A 12000-nucleotide genomic window follows, 5' to 3' on the forward strand; every position below is an offset into this window, starting at 1 on the left:
AACTCGTGTCATAAACTCAAAATTTTTAAGATCAAATATTTAAAACATAATGTTGTATAAAGATATAGTAATTTAGTGCACACTAAAGGATGATGGGAAGGTATTAAAAGTTTTTGTTTTATAAAATTAAGCCATTATATTTTAGCCAAGGCAGTAAAAACCATTGTAATTATTAACATTTGAAAAACTCTAACATTGGTCATGGTTTTTAAGCAGAATTTGCCAGTCAGGTGCAATCTCACAACAAGCTCTCTTTAGAGTGTGTATACCTTGCTTAAAATCAAGGCACAGGATACGGCACAGGTGAGTCCTGCCATTATATCTCAAATTCATATGTATTTGGTTTTGAATTATTATTTGTTAAGAAATCTAGTTTTGTCAATTTTTGTTCATGACTTTTAATTCAGTTTTGTGACCCCCATGTGAGGTCATAAGCCCCACTTTAAGAAGCTCTAGCACGGTATAAGCAATTTATTCACAGATATGCCCATTTCAAATAAGGCATGGATTTGATCATTCTCAGTAAAAGAATGAAAGATATTTGATATTATGGACACATGAACAACCTGCTTTGACTGTTATTCATTATATATGTACATGAATATCACTGTAACCCATTTCAAACAAGGCATGGATTTGATCATTCTCAGTAAAAGAATGAAAGATATTTGATATTATGGACACATGAACAACCTGCTTTGGCTGTTATTCATTATATATGTACATGAATATCACTGTAACCCATGAAAGTGTACAATTATTGTGCCATTTAAATAAAGACATTTTCATTAACTGCATAGGAGCTAAAATAAATTTATTCTACTTGCCCATGCACCTTACTATAATTGTTTAGATTTCCTTAAAATTTATGGGAAGTCAAAATTATAAATATAATTGCCTAGGCTCACATAGACACACTATTTCTTTTACTAGTATAGATTAAATGAGGGCCAAAGAACTTTTCTCTTTAATTTAATTTAAACTTTTTCCTTTATAAGGAGAAATCACAGCTTATAGGGTTTTACAATACATGCGATCAACTTTAATCCTTTTGAATTCATAAAACGAGTTTCATTTGAATATATTAATACTCATAACACTTTTTTGCCTCAAAGAAGTTCATTAAAACATAATCTGAAGTATATTAATGAACAACCTTACATTAGGAGAATGCACAGTGCTGATTTCTTGGCAGACATGCGACAAGTAATAAATCTTACCAGTGCCTTCTCAATTAATGTTTCTGGCTCCTAAATTAAATTGAATTGCCAGTTATTTAAGACTTATTTTAAGTCATGTATAACAAAGGGAGTCATAGATAGTAATGTCTAGAGAACCCCAAAGAATGCCAGTCTATGTGGAAGGGATTAGACAGATACACAGGTGATTGTACTTGCAAGCAGACTTCAGTGAATGACTAAACAGAAGTAAAGCCTGCTGTCTTAGGCTTTTATTGCTGTGAGGTGACAGTATGATCATGACAACTCTTATAAATGCAAATATTGATTTGGGCCTGCCTTACTCTTTCAGAGTATTAGCCATCATGGTGGGAAGCAGGGCAGTGTGCAGGCAAACATGATGCTGGAGAAGGAGCTGAGAGTTCCCCGTCTTGATCCTCAGGCAACAGAGACTGTGTTCCTCACTGGACGTAGCTTGAGCATATCTGACCTCAAAGCCTACCTCCACAGTGGGACACTTACTCCAACAAAGCCACACCTACTTTTAAAAGGCCACAACTCCTAATTGTGCCACTCTCCAAGGAGGCCAATTATATTCCAATGACCACACCTGCTATGAAAATTCATAGGTAGAAGAAATAGAAAATGCCTCAAGAGATGTGGATCAAACTAGACCTCCTAGAAATGATGACATTTTATTTTTCTTGTAAAAGCAAAAGGATGTAAAACAATTGTTGAAAAGTTAGGTCTTTGTGGGTAGCCATAAATTAAACTGATGGTAGAAAAATGTGGGACAATTGTGGAGAAGACAAAATGGAAATCATACTTTCTCATTTTATATATATATATGTATATGTATATGTATATGTATATGTATATGTATATGTATATATATATATATATATATATACAAAGACATTATATATGCTGGATTTTGAGAGGTTATAGTTAATCAGAAGTATCCTCAGAATTGTGTTTTTAATTCACATTATTCATAGTTCAATAGACATATACTTACATTTTTTACCTAAGAGAAGACACATAAAACTGTATATTTACCAGGTATTTGCAATGAATATTTTATACACATATATATCTAAAAGTAAAACCTATAAAGTATATGTCTTAGTTTAAGTTTCATTAGCAAACAGTTATTTCAGTCCAAGTACGGTTACAATAGAGGAAATATTGAGGGGGAAACTAAAGGGTGATGAAATATTCAGTGTATGTATTTTTTGCCCTAACTCATAGTGCTTTGGGATTTTGCTTTAGGAAGGGTGTAATGGCTTGGATGGCAGCATATTTCTCTGTAGGCTTATGTGCTTGAACAGCCTGTCACTAGTTGGTGCTGCTATTGTGTGTGGGGGGGTGGTTATTCCATCTTTTTTCTTTTTTTATTATTTTCTATATTCTTTGTTTACATTCCAAATGATTTTCCTTTTCCCAGTTTCCCCCTCCCCATAAGTCCCATAAGCTCTCTTAAAGTTGTGCAGCCATGCTAGAAGAAGTACAATCACAGTTACTGAGGGCTGGCTTTGAGCTTTTATGTCTTCTATCTCTTCCAGCAATAACTCTGTACAGTTGTGATAGAGACCTTCAATGTCCTGCTCCTTTTCTTATGTCTCTTAAAAAAATAAGGTTAAGAACTTCAAGCAAGTAAAATTAGTGCACAGGAACCAGCAGTGTTGGCACCATGTGTAACCCAAGCACATGGGATCTGGAAGCAAGAATATAGTAGTTTAAGGTGATTTTCAGAAACACTATAATTAGAGGACACCTTGATCTACAAAAAACATCTGTTTTATGACATAAGACAACAATAATACAGCAAAACATTCCACCCAGTAGATGACAGTTCTCTTCTCCCATTTCTTTGAGTCTACTCTTTCACAAATTTAAAAATAATTACAAGGGCACAATCAAATTTGCAGGCAAATGGATGGAACTAGAAAATATCATCCTGAGTGTGGTAAACCAGAAAGACATGCATGGTATATACTCACTTATAAGTGGATATTAAACATTAAATGTAGCATAACTGTAAATGGATGTTAATAAGCTCCATTATTTATTAATATGACTCAGCCAGCCTCCCAATAATTGAGGCAGAGCCCTATGAATTTACTTAATCAGCTTAGCACAATTACTGGGGGAATATCCCTAATTTACTTTTCTATACACTAGACTGTTTATTTTCGAGCAGCACTCCCCAATTAACTTGCTGTCTGAGTCTCACAGGGGTTATTTCTGCTCCTTCAGTCTGTCCTCAGGGGCTTTTTACCTGGCCACAGGCTCCTATCCATTCAGTCTAATGGAGACCTCCCTGTTGCCTCTGCCTCCTTTCTTCTTTTAATTCCTCCCTCTCTCTCTCCTTGTCTTCCTCCACCTTTAACCCCCAGACAGGTAACTGAACCTCTCCTTACCTATGTTCTCCCCAGAAATTGACTGTAGCCACTTACTGCTACTTACTTGGGGATCTCCTCCTGGGCAACCGAATGGCAGGAGAATGGGGGCAGGGGAGGAGGGGAATAGCTATCACTGAAATACATAGCAGCAACGGACAAACCCCCAATGGATAACCATGCTACACTCCACAGACTCAAAGAATCTAAGTTACAAGGAGGGCCCAAGAGAGGATAGTTGAAGTTTTTACTCAGAAGGGGAAATAAAACATACATCAGAAGTAGATGGAGAGAAGGACCTGGATGTGAGAAGTGGGGAGGGGAACAGAGGTTGAGATCAGATGTGGGGAGAGCAGATGAGAAGGCTTGAAGAGAGAAGGGAAATTGTGCAGGCTGGGGATGTGGGCTGTGAGGGGTGGCATAATCTACAGAACAAGAATCTTGGACTTGGCATCTGGGACAGGGAGGCTCCCAGAAGTCTGATGGGGAGACCCTAGATGGGACTCCTAGCAGCAGGGTATATGGAGCCTGAACTGTACTGTACTGTACCGAACTGTGCTGCACTGTACTGTAGTCAGTACTTCCACTAGAAGGAGGGGAACACAAGAACCTTCCACATAACATTTGCCCTGCCTACAAGATATGCAAGGATAGAGATGGAGCAGAGACTGAGGGAATGGCTCATCAGAGATTGATCCAACTAGAGATCCACCTTATAGGAACGAGCCAACCCCTGATACATAATGACATTCCGCTTGTCGACCAGAAGCCTAGCATAACTGTCTTCTAAGAGACTTCATCCAGCAGCCGAGGCAAACAGAGGCAGAAACCCACAGCCAACCATCCAGCAGAGCTCAGAGAGTCCGTGAGTAAGAATAAAGGGAAGGATTGAGGAAGTCAAGGATACCACAAGAAGACCTACAGAGTCAACTAACATGGACCCATGGGGGCTCACAGAGACTGAACCGCCAACCACAGACCATGTATGAGCTGGACCTAGAAGGGCCCCTACACATATGTAGCAGATTCGAAGCTTGGCCATCATGTGAGTCACCTAACAACTGGAGCAGGTGGGATAGGGGATGTCTCTGTTGCCTGTCTTAGGATCTCTTTCCCCTTCCTGGACTGCCTTGACTGGTCTCAGTGGGACAGTCCTCCTGTGAATTGATGGGCCAGGATGTGTTAGTACCCAGCTCAGGGGAGTCAGGGTAGAGAGTGAGACTGTGTGGAGAGGAGGGAGGAGGGTTGAAATCAGGATGAAAAGTAAATAAGTAGGTAAGTAAGTAAAGTAATAAATAAAACAGGAGCCTGATATAGCTGTCTCCTGAGATGCTCTGCCAGAGATGACAAATACAGAGGCAAATGCTCACTGCCAACTGTGGGACTGAGCATGGAGTCCCCAGTGGAGGAGCTAGAGAAAGGACTGAAGGAGCTGAAGGGGTTTGCGCCCCCATAGGAAGAACAACAATATGAACCAACCAGATCCCCCAGAGCTCCCAGGGACTAAACCACCAACCAAAGAGTACATATGGAGAGACAAATGGCTTCAGCCTCATATGCAGCAAAGGATGGCTTCGTCGGGCATCAATGGGAGGAAAGACCATTGGTCCTGTAAAGACTAGATGCCCCAATGTGGGAAATGCCAAGTTGGGGAGGCAGGAATGGATGGATGGGAGGGAGAGCACCTTCAGAGAAGCAGTGGGAGGAGGAATGGGATAGTGGGTTTCAGGAGGGGAAACTGAGAAAGGGAATAACATTTAAAATGTAAATAAATTAAATATCTAATTAAAAATAAATAAACCAAAACAGCAAGAACAAAAACCTCTAATAGTTCAATTGTAATACTGGTGATGTGACATGAGAGGATAGCAATGGGTTACTATCCATTAGTTATGTTAGAGGAGCAGAGTTTGAATATAAGTGAGACGGGATAGCAAATAATTTTTTCTCTTCTGGCTGAGTGAACATGGTTTTGTGTTTGTACATTCTACCTTGAATGAATTTCATTGGCCCTTCTCTGTGGAATCCTCTGTGAGGAGGGGTATTAAAAGAAGCAATTTTAAAATTGCCATGGTCTTTCTCTACTACCTTTGGGTCTTTAGTGAATGATAGGAAATGCATACATATCTGACTCGTGATTTACACATACATGAGCATCTTCAGTATTATTATTTCTTGCTACAGTAAGAATGAAGAAAAACAGCATAGCAGGAACCTGGTCAAAAAAGTATCAGTGTGAGACAAAAGAAACCAATTTATAACTGTTGCATGCCCTATCTAAAGATTTATAATCTCCATAGGACATGCTTGTCTGGATCCCATGAATCTCCTCATCAGTCAACTCTGACCATCATTTTGTTGTTGTGAAACATTACAGTTACAGAACCGATAGCAACATGTTTCAGTTACTGCCCAGAGTCTGTAAGAAAAGGCACAGATTTTTCAGGGTTCAGGGACTCTCCCTCAAGAAGCTTTTCCTCCAGATGCCTCAGTGTCATTCAGAGGCTCAGCTTGTCAGCAGTTCTCAGCATCTGGTCTTGTCCTGGCACTACTGTGGGACAAAGATTCTCTTCGATTCTGCTTGATATTAGCTCTCATGTGCAGCAGTATTAGCTCCACTTGTTGCTCAATAGCGAGTTTCCTGTTACACCCTTCATCTCCCAACATACACCATGACTTCTTGCTGTTGAAAATGCACCCATGTTTTTTGTTTTATATACACATCTCTATATTTATATATTAGATGGAGGCATGGGGAGGTGGGAAGGGGTATCAGCTCTCCATGGTCCCCATCTCCATATCCAATCACCCCACAAAGAAGCAGCAAGGGCATTACATATGTCAGCTGGAGAGGAAGAGGGTTAGGCCTGGGCCTGGCTCCTCATGGAAACTCTTCCTTGAGACTTAAGAATGTTCTGTCAGGGAAAATGGCATGGGGTTCCAACAAGATGAGTGGGGCACAGCCTGAGTCCTTCCTCAGTGCCCTGCATGTCTCTTCTCCATAATACAGGTCCTAGGGCCGCCATAACCCTTCCATTCCAAAATAGTCTGCCAGAGCCAGGGCTAGCAATGTAAAGACACAGCAGCAGAGATAAGCTCTAGGGCCACCTCAGCACTCAGTCCATGAGGTAATGGGGCAGAGGATTGGAATGGGAGAAGCCTACTTGAGACAGGAGACCCAGCAAAGTGAGAAAGAGTGGCCAGTCCCACCCTTGGTCCAACCTGGTCTTGCTGGGTCTGAGTTGAGCAAAGTCCATTTTCTAACAATCTGCAGAAAGGAGCAGGTAAGTTCAAGACCAAGTCCAAAAGGACAAGGCTGTCTGTTCTTGTTAGGGGCTTTCTGGTGCTCCTGGCTGGACATGGGCTGTCTCTTGGAAGATCAGCTCCTTCAGACACTACTTGGGGAGATCATCCAGCTCCATGCCTCAGCCACTGACTCATCTGTCAGATCACAGTACTGTTCCAGGTAAGAGTGAGCCAGTGCTTCCTCTACTGTGGTGCCCTTGTTCTGGTTGACAGTTAACATCCATATCAGCAGATCAAGAGCTTTAGAGTCAGATTTGGGGAAAAGCTTGGCCCAAGTACTTTGGTTTTAGAGGACAGAGACTGTAGGTAGTCTTGGGTCTTCATGTTGATAATACAATTAAGGTCCTTCTGGGAAGGGGACCCAGTACAATTAGAATGTGGTTCAGCTGGTCCAGGTAGTGCTTCCCTGGAAGATAGGCTGGTTGGAGACCATCTCAGTCAGAAAACAGCCCACAGACCAGATGTCAATGGATTTGGTGTAGACCTTGGTGTTAAGCATGATCTCTGGGGCCCAGTACCAGTGTGTGGTCTATTACTCAGTCAGAAAGCCAGTGTGGTCATGCTCAGTGTCAACAATTAGGGCCAGGCCAAAATCACAGATCTTAGAGGTGCAGGTGGTGTTGATGCCGAAGTTCTAGTCTTTCTGTATTTATATGTGACCCACTCATGTCAGCTCTTTGCCTTTCTTGCCCCGCAGTTAATCTATACAAATTCATTTCTGTCAGCTATTTCACATCACATGCCATTCCTTCAATTTCATTAGTCAGTTCTGTCTTTCTTCTTTGAACTTGTTTTAATTTATGTGACTTTCTTGGCATTCAAGTTTTCACTTAAATATTCTAGAAGGGCTCATGTTGAAATGGAAGAAAGAATTACTCATGTCTTTGTTTCACTTGAATTTGCAGTTAATATTAAGGGCTCAATCTACGGCTTCTTGTGCACACTTCTGTAGAAGCAGATATTGCATTTGACTATTTATAAAGCTGCTTCACTACACGATAAACTCTGAAAAGGCAGAATCTTGGCTGCCCACCAGAAGACACTTTGTGAATTCAGTGTTTAACATTCATGGAATTGTCTTTGATAATATCTAATTTTGTAGAAAAAATGTTTGAATTAGAAAGTTGGAATACCTGAGTACTGATATTTAATTCTGATGCCATTACAATCACTAGTTTGCGATATTCATACCTTTCTTCCACTTATCAAATTATGAGTGCTCGACTTACTTCTTTGTGATAAAGGGGACGGATTCTACAATAATGTCTCCTCTTAAAGGGCACCTTACCACACTTTGTCATCACAGAGAATCAGAGGAAGACCTAGATATACAGAAGAGGAAAGGCCATCTGTTTCCGGGTCCTCTAGCATTTTCAACTTTCTATTGTGGTATAGCTTCTGTAGGCGCCAGTGACAATCATGGTATCCCAACAGAGGCTTCCTGTTCATCTCTTCAAAGTGAAAGGACATTTTGCCAAATTCTCTACTATGCCACCAGCTGCAGCTATATCCTTTCTAGAACAAGATAAATTTTAGCTTTGAGGGTCTTTTTAAAGTTGCTGTTGCATTTTCTGTTTAGTCTCATTTTGTACTTTATAAGCATTGTAAGGAGCCCTTTCCTTCCTTCTTTCTTTTACCATTCCACAGTGCTTTGTATATTCTTTCCTTCCTTCCTTCCTTCCTTCCTTCCTTCCTTTCTTCCTTCCTTCCTTCCTTCTTTCCTTTCTTCCTTCCTTCTTTTACCATTTCACAGTACTTTGCATCCTATTGTTTGTTATACATATATCACTGCTATTCTTTCCACCATCACATTACTAACTAGACTCAGACAGGCACAGCTCAGCCTGGGCACTTCTGTGTTCTATGTGTTTGAAAGTGGTTTCTTGTGATACATGTAGTGAGAGAGAATGTGCTGTTTACAAAAAGGCCTTTTATACCTCATGCTACTGAAATTTTTATTCTGAAAGTTTTGCTTTATTATGTTACAATATATTATCATTTCATAAGTAAATACATCGTTTATACCATTAATATTTGATTATAATAATTTGATTTCCTGGATTTTAAAGTTTTATTCAAGGATAAAAATATTGACTGTCTAATTCAATATCATAGTTACTAGCTTAAAAAATAGTTCATAGCAATGATGTAAAATATATGTTTTTAGAGGTAATAATATTAACAGTTAACTTTTATCAATAATGTCTTAATACATATACACATACACATACACATACATATACATATACATGCATGCATATATAAGTATATATATTCACATGTTTTATGAATCCTGTGATTCTGGCATTAAAATTGTGATTTTTTAATAAATGAGATAAGTAGGGTTTAATTGGATCTATTAACATTAAAAGTATAATTATATTTTTGTTGATCTAAAATGAAGTGATACTAAAATTACTGAAGTCTTAATTTTATTTGTTAGATATATCATTGAAAGCTATGTATGAAATAAAAAACATCAAAATCTATTGAAAGTTTAGTTGGGAAGTATAGTACTTTTTCTAAGCAGTGATTCTACTGTACTTGAATGTTTGATATATCACTTGGAAGATTAAGTTTAATACATGTCAGTGCAGTTCTAGAAGGTTTTGAATAGCTGGATACAAACAGTTAAGAGAAATTAGAATACACAATATCTCCCAACCAGGACCCTATGTGAAAGTTTTCATTAAATAAGGTTGTTTATTCTAGAGAAGACAGACTTTGAAAAGGATGGAGGCTATTTAAATATTTCAAATGTTGTCAAGTTGAAAAGCAACAAATGCTATTCACTGGGAGTCCAAGTAAATGTATTTGAGGGTAGCAATTATGAGGAATAACATTACTACTAAATATAGCAAAGAAATGTGTTCCAAATAACCTGACAGAAGTATCCTAATGGAGCCCTCTGTGACCCAACACAGCACTCAGACATGGGTGCACCAAGAGAAGCCTAAAAGCATTCATTGGGATTTAGAAAATTTGATAGTTGGTGCATTGTGTAGCTCTGGGACATTCTGAAGGATAAGTTTTCATAGTTTCAATAAGATCAAATTATACTGTTTAAATACAGCACATAAGTGTTCACACACAGGAGACACTCCAGTTCTACTTCTAGCACGAAGCACTTACATTCTCTGAGTCTGTGAGAAGAGAGGGAAATGAATATTCACACTCTAAGAAGAATTAAAAGTGCCCATAGAATGCAAAAATCCTGACAAGAAAAATTGATAGCGTCTGATGCTCTTATCTTCAAAGAAAGAAAATGAAAACTAAGAACTCAGACCGGACTTTCATAGGAAAAAGGAGGAATCTAATAACCCAAAGTAAGCCAGAGAAAGGAAATTAATGTCAAGTTCAAGTCTGAAAATATATCAACACAATCAGACACACAGACAAACCGAAAAGGGGAAATTGTGATTATATCAGTAGACGCTGCAGACAGCTGATAAAATGTAAGTGGTATTTCTTGTATTAGATTTAAGGTACAGTAGCCTTAAGATGAAGTGCTTCTCAAAATCAGTAGCCTCTGAGTAAAATCAGGTGGCAAGTATGAGTTCCACTGAAATAGTAAAAGCATTTACTAAAAAGCAAAGGAAGAAAATTCACTAATAGAATTATTAAAATTATCTTCAAGGTTTTAAGTAAACTTTAAGTAATGGTGAACACTTTTCTATGCGTATGTACTTACATTGTTGAGTCATTTATTTTTCCAGATTTCGGGATTATCCTTTCTCTCAGGTTTATTACAAATTTACATTGTATTGAACACAAAATACTGACACTGTTTTCCCTGTAATATTTATAAACATTTGTGGGATTTGGGGGCTAGGAACATGATTCAGTAGGTAAAGCACTTGGCATGTCAGCGGGAAGATCTAAACATTGCTATCCAGAACCCTTGTAAACAAGATGAATTAGCTTGTGTGTTTAACTCCAGTGCTCTAATTAAAAGATCAGAGAAAGAAACAGGAGAATTACAGAAGCTCCCAGGCCTGCTAGAGTGGTATACACAGTAAAAAACAAGTGTGTGCACAGACATTTTTTATAAGTGAGCATGTTGATGTATGTTGAACTGATTTGACATTTTCAGTGACTGTTTTTTATAAAATAGCTTACTTTTGTGGTTTCTATCCCACCACCTGTAAGCCCAAGAGGTTATGGTTAGAAAGACTCCCTGGTAGGCAGACAGCTATGAGGAGAGGGGCGATGTATAGTAAGTAATAAATGTGACAAACTCCAAGATGGTCATCTTTCTCACCCTTCTGAAACAAAGGCCTGCCATCTTGAAAGGAAGGCCTGTGAGCCTTCTCTCCTCCCAGTAGGCCCTTGTTGATGGACTGACTCACCAAGTTCAATGCCTGATCAGCACGTGTTTAGACAATAGTTACGTGCCAATCAACCATTCTGTCCTCCATCAAACAGAAAAAAAAAAAAAAACACTAAATTTTGGAAAAAGAGATCTTTTAGGGACTTTGAAAACCCCAGCCTTGAAGAAGAGATGGGATTTCTGGCTCTGTGAGTCCATTCTCTGGTAGAGGATAAAGCAAATTTTTTCTTAATTATTTTCTCTTACTTCACAATAAGAAAATAGCATTTCTTAATATAGAATTCTTGTGTTTTATGTTTCTCTTGAAAATGATCTATTACTGTTTCCACAGTGCTACACATGCCCAAGAAAATGGAGTTGCTTTTTTTTAAAAAAAAATTCTATTTAATTTTTGGTCCAGGGTCCTTTTATGCAATCGCAGCTGGCCTCAGACCTCCCATAATCAAGGACTACAGAGGCTGTCTTCTTATTTTTGGTCTTAAAGTTAGTCCCGTTTTTGGCATATCAAGAATGCATTATTCATTACATTTATTAAAAAAAATTCAAGTATATACTACCTTTTATGATCATGTTTGAAACTGTTCTCTTTGGAAATATACCCATAGGTATGTAAGCAATTCTTTTTCATTTGGTCTTTTTTTTTTTTAATCACTGAAACATCTTTGTTTTGCTGAAGGAAAATGTGTCAACTTTTCATTAAATACCTCCTTGTCATTATTAGCTGTGTTCTTCACTTGCAACCTCAAACCTTCTGTTACCTGCTAACAATGAGCATTGTTTGTGT

At 38.5% G+C, this 12000-nt stretch overlaps 1 protein-coding gene and 1 pseudogene across 1 annotated transcript in view; both read right to left on the minus strand.

The window, feature by feature from the left end:
* Ralyl (RALY RNA binding protein like) overlaps nucleotides 1-12000 on the minus strand; it is a 381351-nt gene that overhangs the window by 45986 nt on the left and 323365 nt on the right. The window lies entirely within an intron of this gene.
* On the minus strand, nucleotides 6910-8356 carry LOC127682461 (mitogen-activated protein kinase 3-like; annotated as a pseudogene).

The sequence above is a fragment of the Apodemus sylvaticus genome, chromosome 4 (genome assembly GCF_947179515.1).
Source record: "Apodemus sylvaticus chromosome 4, mApoSyl1.1, whole genome shotgun sequence".
NCBI classification, from domain to species: domain Eukaryota; kingdom Metazoa; phylum Chordata; class Mammalia; order Rodentia; family Muridae; genus Apodemus; species Apodemus sylvaticus.